This window comes from Rhyacophila brunnea, unplaced genomic scaffold (genome assembly GCF_057557595.1).
Source record: "Rhyacophila brunnea isolate RB1 unplaced genomic scaffold, BYU_Rbru_1.0 scaffold_50, whole genome shotgun sequence".
NCBI classification, from domain to species: Eukaryota; Metazoa; Arthropoda; class Insecta; order Trichoptera; family Rhyacophilidae; genus Rhyacophila; species Rhyacophila brunnea.
The window spans coordinates 1,048,878-1,060,934 of record NW_028233171.1 but is presented as its reverse complement, the minus strand read 5'-3'; positions in this window follow the sequence as shown (position 1 = coordinate 1,060,934).

The following is a 12,057-nucleotide window of genomic DNA, read 5'->3' as shown; positions in this document are numbered from 1 at the left end:
TATTAGGTGACTTTATGAAAATATTTATATGAAGAGAATATTTTTTAATATATTAAATTTGAAAGTTATTGATATTGCCAGTAATTAGGCCTCATATGAAATTACAATTAAATATGCTTTATTGGAATATTATTCTTATTAGAACTTTTAAAAAAAATGAGAAGATGTTGCAAGCTTCTAAAAGAAAAAATATAAAACTATATAAACTACCACAAAAAAATCATGTTAATTACCCCAAAAAAAAAATCGAAAAACAGTCAAATTAAGCATAAGTAGTATAAAATATGGGTGTAGTGTACATTGACAATAATAAACATAGACCTTGGAAATATTGGATTTACAAATAAAGATCATAAATGCATTGAGAAATATACGACAAAATACGTAAATTGTGTAAAACCATCAAAATAAAATAAATTCATTATGTAAAATCGATTTGATGGTTCTAAATGTTATTTTTTTTCAGTGTTTTTCTAGAAACACACAGTTGTTAACAGTAGAATACCTCCTGGTAATATTATCTTTAGAAGACGTTTTCCCATCAAAATTAATTATTTTGTTATTAAGATATACAAATATTCTAAAAAACCTAAATTTTACCAGATGAAACAAAAAGATGTATTTTTTTATGCTTTAGACTAGATAAAAACAATAAAAATCTGCTTTTTACTTAATATTTAAGTTTGATAAATTTCCCGAAAAATATGAATAAAATTAAACAGAAAGACAGCACTTGCGTGCTTTCATTTTCTTCTAGAAGGTATTTCATAGAAATTTTATAAAAAAACAAACTGATCAAAGCGAATTTTAATTTCAAAGACATGTATTTTATTAAACATTCTTGTTTCTAACTCTTTAATAAGCTTTTTTTTCAAATTTTATACAAATTCTTGCAAAAAGTAACCGAATCTATCTATATAAATGCACCGTTTTAATCAACTTATAAATATATGAGGTAGACAAATTTTGAAAATACGGGAATTTTTCTTTGATTGGAATGATAAATATTAAAAAAGTTCCATCATTATAAAAAATATTTTTTATTTGGACAAAAGAATCTTAAAAGTAGAAGAAGAGTGATAATGTGTGTTCAACTAATTATTGCATCTTTTTGTAAAATTACGGTCCATCTACATGTTTAATAAATAAAAAGGATAAAATAAAGAATAATTCAATGGTAGCGGAAGTAAACTAAACCATGAACTTTACTTATGAAAAATTTATATTATTTGATAAATTATGTTAATAAAAAAGATTTTTTTATTAATGTCATAAAAGCTTTATTCTGATTCTCATAAGAAAGAATGGTTTTCTTGGAAAAAAAGTAAACTTACAACACCGAGGAAAGGTTTTTAAAAAAATTGATTACCTGACTTGCAGATGCAAAAAATATTTTTACTTGTTACACACCAAGGTCTTAAGACTAATGATATTATTCTCCACAGAAATTATGATAATAAAGTAACTTAAAAATAAGAAAAAATCCGGTTTAATTTTATAATAAACAATATAAAGAGACACAGTGGAATCAGAAAATAAATATTTATGATCAAATATCCTTTATATTTGTATATTAGAAAAATACGATTAACAATTTTGAAATCACAATGCCAATATAAAAAATTAGAGGAATTCTTCAGTATATGATAGTTAAAAAAATATTAGAATTTATGATTCATATATACATCTTTGCTTGATTGTGGAAAAAATCAAAACAACTATATATTCTGAATGTTTAAGTCGCTGAATATCAACAATCATATATTAAGAACCTATTGCCGTCAACTAAAGGGACGATATTATTGCGTAAATAGAGTAATAGAGTAATATCACATTAAAAATTCATAATAATAAGAAACAAATAAAAATTTGCATTAAATAATATAAAATAAAATGTGCTTGACTTGTTTTAAATGGAATAAAAGTCTGGTCTGGTTGATAAAGAGTATAAGAAAAAACCAAGCCAGAAACAAATTTACATAGCAAAGGTTTTATATTAAAAAAAAACCTTTTTTTGGATATTATATAAAATATTTTTAATTATTTTTCTTTAGAAAATATGACAAAGGTAGAGTAGGTATATGTTCATAAAATAATGTTGAGAAATAGCTATATTTAAAAATATTGAAAGTAGAATAGAATTTAAAATTTTAGAAAAGTTATGCGATAAAAAGAGCATATATATACCCAACATATATAAGGTCTCTTTGATTTATTGAAAGCATGTAAGACCAATAAGACATTTAAATATCCTTATAAATTTAAAATCACAATTGTGATTTGTACCACAAAAGGCGTGAATTATCAATGTAAAAATCTTGAATAATTATAACGATGATATATACTATTTACAAGCATGCTTGGCTATTTTTCATATAAACTATAAAAAGAGGCATTAAAATTTAATTTTTCAGTGTTTGTTTAGTTTAAAAGTCGATACTTAATATTGAAGATATAGAAACCAAATACGAAGAATAGAACATTGATTTATAATAGATTATATAAACATCCAAACTAATTTATTTTATTGTATAGTAATAAATTATTTATAGACACATTTGTCGTTCATTATAGATTAATTATAATTTTTTCTAAAGTATACTTGAATGAAATAATTATGTCTACAACAATTACAGAATCCCATTGTGAATAACAAATAAAATCATAAAATATCATATACTTGTCCATAATAATTAATATAGATTTTATTTCCGACAATCGGATAATTAAGTGCCTCAATATTCTAAATTTTTTTCTAAAATATTTGTAAGGTAAATTATATTGAGCTTATATTTATAAGATCATATAAAAGATTGTAAAAAATTTAATAAACTAATTATTATAAATAAAATTAACATGTGTGTGTTAAAATTTACATATGGATTGTATTAAAATATCAGAGAATGTAATGTAAAAAGCTAAATTTTTTTAAATTTTAAAAAATTACTTAATTTTATAAATTTTGAAAATACCCTTGGATTTTTTATTTTATATAAATCATAATTTTATTTGTTATTTGAAAAACCTTCGAATTTAAAATTCCTTCAGTGGCTCTATGTTTTGATAATTTCATAAAAACTGTAAATAACAATCTATTCCTAAAAAAAACAAAATTTAATTTTTCATACAGCCTCTTTTTTTATTATTCTTTCAAGTCTCATTATTTAAAAAAAAGCAGTTAAAACATAAGATTTAATTATTTCTCAGGCTAAAAGTAGCACAAAAAATTTGGTATTTACATAGAAAACAATTAATTTATAGGATAAATTCATGGTTATAATTTTATTTTTTGCTCTCGGCACAATTTGTTTGATTTTAATGTGCTTACATTGATTCTTAAACAACCTCTAAATTTAATAATTTTTACACAAAAAGAGACAGAATTCCAAGGCCCCATAAATGGAAAAGAATACAAAGAAATTGACAGCACACTCACATATAAAAAGTTTAGGACTAACCAATATGGGAATATCCATCGAAGATAAAAACACATTAATCGGGCAGGAAGAAGCCCGTGAAGCAGCATCATTAATAGTAGACATGGTCAAGCAAAAAAAGATATCCGGTCGAGGAATATTATTAACAGGCCCAACCTGTTCGGGAAAAACAGCACTTGCGATTGCGATGTCCAAAGAATTAGGGAAGAAAATACCATTTACTTTTTTATCTGGACCAGAAGTATTCTCATCAGAAATCAGTAAATCTGAAGTTTTATATTCCCACGTTCGTATGTCAATAAAAGTAAGAATACGTGAAGTAAAAGATATCTTTGAAGGCGAAGTTACCGATTTCAAAATTTTAGAAGAAGAAAATCGATATAGGTCAGGAAAAAAAGAAATAAAAAGCATTGATTTGGTTTTAAAAACCAATAAAGGATCAAAACAAATTTCCTTGAGTCCATCCCTTTTCAATATCATTGAAAAAGAAAAAATTACTATTGGAGATATAATTTATGTGGAATCAAATTCAGGAATTATAAAAAGATTGGGTAAAAGCGAAGCCTTTATGAATGATACTGATGTCGAAGCTGAACATTATGTTCCATTGCCTAAAAATGAAGTGTGTAGGAAACGTGAAATCGTACAGGAATTGAGTTTATATGATTTGGATGTTTCTAATTCAAAACCTGTTCAACATAATATTTTATCGGCAATAAAAGAAATTACCCATCAGAAAAAATTAGAAATCAGCGATAAGTTGAGAAATGATGTTAATAAAATAGTTTTTGATAGTTTGAAACAAGGTAATTGTGAAATAATCCCAGGTATTTTATTTATTGATGAAGCTTCTATACTTGATACTGAGTGTTACTCCTTTCTTTCTAAAATAATGGAAAGTCAGTTTAGTCCACTAATCATCCTTAGTACCAATAAAATAAATTTAGATAAGAAAGATAATGTCTTGGATATGCCAAAAGATTTTGTGGAACGTCTTTTAATTATTAATATGAAAGAAAATCATAAAGACGATATTAAGAAAATTGTTCTAGCAAGATTGGATGAAGAGAATATCGAATTGGGGGATGAGGCAATCGAATATTTGTGTGGAAAATTCGGGTTGAGACATATTATTAGCTTATTGCCTTTGATGAAGGCATACGGTAATAAAATTGGGCTAGATGAGGCACGAGAGGTTTCTGATCTTTTTTACTCGAAAGAAGATATTTAATTCAATCTTTATTAAAAATATATATCCAAAAACAATTTTTAAACATTTCTAACTTCCGTAAATTGTGTATATCAAAGCGGAATTTATACAATTTTTAAGTATTTATAGATTAAGTTTTATGCCAAAATTATTTATGTGTTTAAAAATTCAAATTTACATTCCATTTTGATTAACTTTTGCTATGTTCTATTTCTATAAGAAAATTTTTTATTTATTCTAGGGCTAAATTATTCGCTATAATTTTAGTTTTTGTTCTGAAGCACAACTTGCTTGATATCTCGTGCGCAGAGCGTATTGATATCTTCTCGTGTCTGAACTTTTTTGAATACCTCTCATTCGCTCAGGACTTATTAATTCAAGAGTTTTTCTCAATGCCAAGGTTTGTATATGTGCCGCAATCTGGTTGGTTACTTCGAGTTCTTTCAGATACTTTTTATGATATTATGACATCACACTGTCCCAAGCTATAACATATGGAATAATTTTTGTCTATCAGAAAAAAACAATTGATTTTTATTTGTGGGTTAGTTTGATTTTTAGCTTTTTATAGTTGTTCAAGCAGAACTTTAGTTTGCTCTAAATAACGAGTTTGGAATATACTTCTTTACACCTCATTATATTTACAAGCTTCCTCTATTCATGTTCTTATTTCAAGATTTATAAGTTAGAAAAAAATACAAAGATAATATTATCTAAAATAATTTTATATGCAATGTTTTATTTACTCTTTAAATATAAACTTAAGTAACTAGTCTAAAATCTTATTTATTTAGATTTATATATAATTGAATTCTTATCTTAGTTGTATTTCTTTGATTTTGTGTTTTCTTTTCAAGCATAACGTGATTGATTTCTATAAATATGTAATATCATAATCTTGATCATATCTACTTTTCTTACATCTTACTAGATGCTTAACCTTTTCAAGACATATTAGTTCAAGGGTTTCATTCAATCCTATAGTTTTAACATATCACATAATTCAATTTGTGCCTTTTATGATATTGTATTTGCATAATATACTATATTAAGAAATATGTTGTAATTTAGTCCTCTATTAAAATAAATTTAGTGGCGATAGCTTATTTTTACTCGTTTGTATCTTCTTTTTATGAGTTTTTTGTTGAATTTTGCTTATCAGATGCACCTCGCAAGTGATTCTTTCTTATCACCTGTAACTAGTTTAATATCCGAGATTAGACCTATTTTGCCAGGCGTTAGTCGATATAGAGGAGAGGTGTCGTTCTATCTAGTCATCGAAGTTGGTTAACTATGCTACCACCGCCGCATTACAGTTACCTATATTCTTGCTAAATGTAGCAGGAATCATTCGATATTCGGGCACAATTTCGGCGTATTCAACTTTAACCAACTAATTTATTCTCGGCTTGTCAGTTTTTGGATGGTTTTACTTTCCTAATTGGATAGGCCGCCCCTTTGAGGGTATTTCGTTGTGATTATATACTAATGAATTCAGTGATGCGTTGTGGTTGTAATTAAAAGTACATAATTTGATTTTTAAAAATTATGAATAAGAATATTTTTTTAAATAATATCATTGCTTATAATGCCAATATTTTAGAATTCTTTTCTATTAGTCATTAATATAAAGTCATCTGTTTAGAATTTCATCATAGAGTTGTCAGTATAAAAGCAAGCATAAGAATTATGCAGTTAAAGAATTTATAATTGGAGTATAAAATAGAAAATTCACCTGTTAACTATTTTAAACATGTGTTTCCTTAATCAATTTCTTTTTTGTGAATTTATTTTACTTTTATTATTTATACTATAATTATATGCAATAATTAGTAAAATCGGTCTTAAATATTTATTTTCTTTATAATATATTAAGTTTGCTCATATAATCACCCTAAAACAGATGTAATTAAATTTTAATGTCTTTTAAGTTAAATTAAGTATCCATCTTTTAATCATTTATAATGTATGTCAAACATCACATTTGAGAGAAGAAGAACAGTTAATGAGGATAGATCAGGGATAGGTGTCAAAGGAGCATCAAGGTGTTGTGAAATATTCCCTATGGGCTGACCACGTCTAAATAGAGTAAATTAGTAAAAAGAAAATTAACCCATATATAAATAAAATAAATGTGTGTCAACTTAGCAAAAATCTTAAGTATCATTATTAAAAAATTAAGCCGTATTAATATAGATATAAAAAATATTAAACAGTTGTAAAACTGCTAATTCTACTAATTGCATCAGTATTTAATTAAAAAAAAACCGCCAAAGTGAACTATAATATGTTTTTTATAATATTTAACAAATTTAGCGTTTTATAAATAGTTTAAAAGCAGTTTTTTGCATTGATTATCATTATAAGCCCAAAAACAAAACAATGTCTAGCAAATAAAAAAAAAGGCAAGCGCAGGATAAAAAATATTTTTGTTACAAAAATAATCAGAAAGCATTTTTTCGTTGGTTAACTTAACATCTATGGAATTGCGATAGAATATACTTTATTTCTTATATTACCTACAATACACCATTATACAAACATTTATAATTCTCTTTAATATAGTAAAATATTATGACCCTTGTATTTACAGACATTCGTGTATTTTTTTTGCTTGAAGTGCAAGATCAAAATTATTTTTCAAAAAACAATGCCTATACTCTATATTCGATTGTAATTCAAATGCATAAAACAGCAACTTTAAAATCATAAATTGGAAAGACTTTATATACTAACGATAGTTGAAATTTACTTATATTATTACATTATATTTAATGAATATTATTTACACATTTTATAGAAGTAAAAAGAATTTACCTGCAACGAATATTATATTGCAATTTTTTTTTTGCTTTTTCAATAAAAATAAGTTATTTAATGTAAAAAATGGCTTTTTTGTTTTAATAATATGTAATCCGATGATTGAATAAAATATCTTCTTATACAATATTAATATTATTTGGTTCTTTAAATAAAAATAAGTTATTTAATCGAAAAAATAGCAATCTTGTGTTAATAAATTGTAATATGAACTTCGATAAAATATGTTCTCATACAATATTGATATTATTCGCTTCTTTCAATAGAGATCAGTTATATAATCTAACAAGCTGAACTTTTTTGTGTTAATAAATTATAATCCGATGATTGAATAAAATATGTTCTTATACAATATTGATATTATTTGCTCTTTCAATAAAAATAAGTTATTTAATGTAAAAAATGGCTTTTTTGTTTTAATAATATGTAATCCGATGATTTAAAAAAATATGTTGTTTATAAATCAGAAAAAAATATAAATAAAAATAAATAGCATAACAAAATATAAATATCGGTTGCTATCTGACATTAAAACGTTTTAAATTTGATCTCTATTTTTATAATTAAGGTTTAATTGTGAGTCATTAATCTGTAAAATTCTCTTTTGCCTCTAGAAAGATATCTTTAAAAATTTGTAAATAAATAATAAAAAAACAGCATAAACAAATGGACTTAAAAATTCGGTAAAATAATAATAAATAAATATAATATTCGCTTAATATATGTCTTTTGAGTGAATAGGGGCAGTTGATGTAATTAATTAAGTTAAGATCACAATATATATTGAGATGTTTTACAATATTACTAATGAGCTAATTACATCACTGTAAATAAATTGATAAACAGAAGAAACTTAACTAATAAATAAAAAATAGAGAATAAATATAATTTAATCAATAAATGCAAATAATTTTTTAATAATGTTCAAAATGTATATTAGAAATAACCATGATAATATCATATGTCACAGCATGTGATACGTGCTCAGAATTCCGTATGCTTTACATTAAGGAATTAGGGATGCCAACGGAAGCGGAAGTATGTTCACAAACAATAGTATTGTGAAAAACACCTGATAGCATAAGCCTTGAGTATAAAAGATTTTTTTAGAAATACTGTAAACATTATGCGCTTGAAAAGAGCATACAGAAAGGCTATAACAATGAGCAGTAAAATTTAGCGCAAAAACATGAAAAGTTATGAGAAATATTTTGCGTTAAATTGTTTGAAAATTAACCTTTGTTAGTAGGCTAAGTTTCTTCAATGCAACTTTTATTATTATCAAATGTTTATTTTAGTTCAAATATATTAAGAATATAATAATAAATTGAAATAAAATGTAATTTAAGATTAGATATTTGATTTTTACTTATGGGTTTAGTTTTATCAACCAATCCTTACTTTGTATAAGACTCAGTTCGACTATTAGCAATAACTCAAGCCACATAACTGTATTTCCGATCTTTTAATATTACATACACACGTCAACAGCTCTTCTTCTCTCAAATAATATGAGTTCAAGTGTTTATGAGAAATTTAGAATGGTAAATATAGGTTCATATGGAATTCTTTAATTTTGTTTAATTAAAATTATTGTACACCAAATTAATATGGTTATATTTTTATTTATCAGACTTCTTCATCTACATCATCTTTTTCGAAAAAGAAAACCATATGCGCCAAACACAGTAACGTATAAAAACAAATTGAAGCCATCAACGAAAAAATGACACCAAACACAAATAAAAGATAAGCCAATGTAAATATACAGCATCCTTTAAAGACGTAATCCTTCCTCACCGCATAATTTCTAATACTTATAACCGGCTGATCACCTTTTTTAAAAACATAGAAAAATCCAGCCCAAAGAAATATCAATGGAAGTGTACTTGGATTAAGAACAACAAAAACAAAGGTAAGAAAAAGCAAAACAACAAGATAATTTCCTTTGTATTTTTCGAAATTGACTTCCACCCTCTCACGAATTTCTGTCCTCTCTTTAGGAATCGAAATATTCGCTACGTCTAGAAATTCTTGAGGCGGTGCAGACTTCGATATCGTTTCTTTGAGATATCCGTAAATTGTTTGTGTATCGTCGCTCGTATCTGACATTATCTTGCCTTGCATGTTCTCTTAAAGGGGATTTGCTTTTTCTTTTGGTTTTTGTTTTAAAATTGATTGGTCCGATTTTATGATTGAGAAATGTTTTAGAAAGGAGAATAAAGATATCAAATATTAATTAATGTATTTTTTATTCAACGAATAATTTTTGATGAAATGATTTATACTTAATGAAGAAAAAAACATTCATCCCTTTGAAAAAATATTTTATTGAACATATATTGGTTTAAATTTATATAAACCAAATATGATTATTTTTTTTATTAATTCATTTAAATTATTATTTGGCGTGATATATGTTTTTAGAACCAAAATTTTCATTACTTTCTATTAATGGAAATTTAAAAAATTATATGTTTTAATGATTCGATTTAAAATTATTCCGTATTTTAGTTTATATTTTAATGACACTAAATGTAAAATATATTCTTTCTGCAGCTCTTTTAAATTATATAGATCCTAATTTCCTTTTTAATGAAGAAATAAAATGCATAATAATTTTTTTTCTGTAAATATCTTAAATTATTCAATATGAATATTTTTTTAGTAATTTAATAAAACACATAAGTTTATTTTTTATATATCTTTGTAATTATTCAATCTGAATATTTTTTATATAGACACAACATGTAAAATTATATTTTTTCAGTAACACCTTTAAATTATTCAGAATTAAATGTAGAAATTTTTATAAACACCAATTACGACTATAAATTTAGCCCATAAATAAAAAATACTTATAAACACCAGCTGTAAAATTATATTTTTTGATGACGTGATATACATTTTATAGAAACCATAGGTGAATTTCTTTTTCAACATATAAAATGATTGATGAATTATGAATTTCTTTTCATGACTGGATTTAAGCTATCGTATAAATCAATATACATTTTATGTCATCAAGTGTAATATATCATTTAGCTCAAAATTGATTTGAACTGTTTAATACATAACGATTTATATTTTTACAGTTTCACAACATCAACTCTCTTTCTCGATATATGATTTACAAGTGTTAGAGAACATAGAATTTAGAGAATCAAATATTATTAAAAAAGAAAATATCAGCATGGGTTAAATATTGAGAAAAAAATAAATTGGGCTGAAAATAATTTTGTTCTATTTTAACAATTAAATGTTTATGCTTACAAATATTATGATACGGAAATTTGATATATCAGATATTTATTCCTTTTTTTTGAAGAGCCAATATCTTTTTATTGGTGGTAAAATATATGTGAGAGAAATAATTGATAGTTAATAGTTCAAACTTAACATTACACTTAAAAATAAGTGTATAATATAGTGATCAATCTTTCGATAAATTAAAAAAATATATTATTGTGTTGACTTGACAAAATAGCTTTAATTCACTAAGTATATACTTCCAGAATATAAAAATTTAGACTATAATATTACTAAGAACAATTAATCAAATATGAACAATCATTTTCAACAATTTAAATCAAAGACTAAAAATATATATTTAATCCTTTTTGGATCATAAGAAAAACACATGCCCATGTTATTCTAAAGATAAAATTCAAATTTATTTATAGTTAAATTTGATTTTTAGCAATTTATTTTTTTAAAATCACAACTTTAGCTTCCTCCATATATCATATTTGTCCAATACCTCCTTACCCTTATTAACGTTCCAAAATCCATATTCATACGTAATAATTTTAGCGTTAATTGAGACCTATTAATCGTGTCTATTCTCTACATCATTTGTTATTCATAGTTTCATAATATATTTCTTATGGTTTAAAAGCATCAAATTTATATTCCATTTTGGGTTTTGCGCAATAATATATTTTAAGACCGAATTTTTCACTCCGCAAGACACTTCACCTCATAAAATGTGAGAGAAGAAGAGCAGTTGACGAAAATTTTTTAGGGGAAGTTGTTAAAATATGCATCAAGGGGTTGTGCAATATTCCCAATAGGCTGGCCACGTCTAAATAGATAAAAATAAACTTAATCCACAAATAAAAATACTTCATATTATATAAATAAATATTTTGGACCTTCTATATTTATATATTAGTAATGGATGATAGCAAAAGGAAATATTTATAAATCTATAAAGAATGTAGGGAAGCTATGAGCCTGCATATAAACGTTTTGCTAATAATTAAAGATTAGAATTAACTATTAATGCATTTATGTTCAAAATCTTATTAATTTTTGGTCGAAAAACAACTACTTTAGGTGTTGTATTTTTCATCCAGATTTTTTAGGCTTTTATAAATTTTATCTGAATTTATATAAAGAATATAAGCAAGCATGGTGATCTATTTCTACATTACTAAATCATTATAAATTAAAATTTTCAAAAAATGAATTAACACTAAGAAAAAAGCTATTAATAACCTTTATATATAATTTTCAAAATCTATTTATATAAAATTAGCTCAATATTGGAAGATTTGATTCGAAAGAACACGTTTTAATTTAAGTATA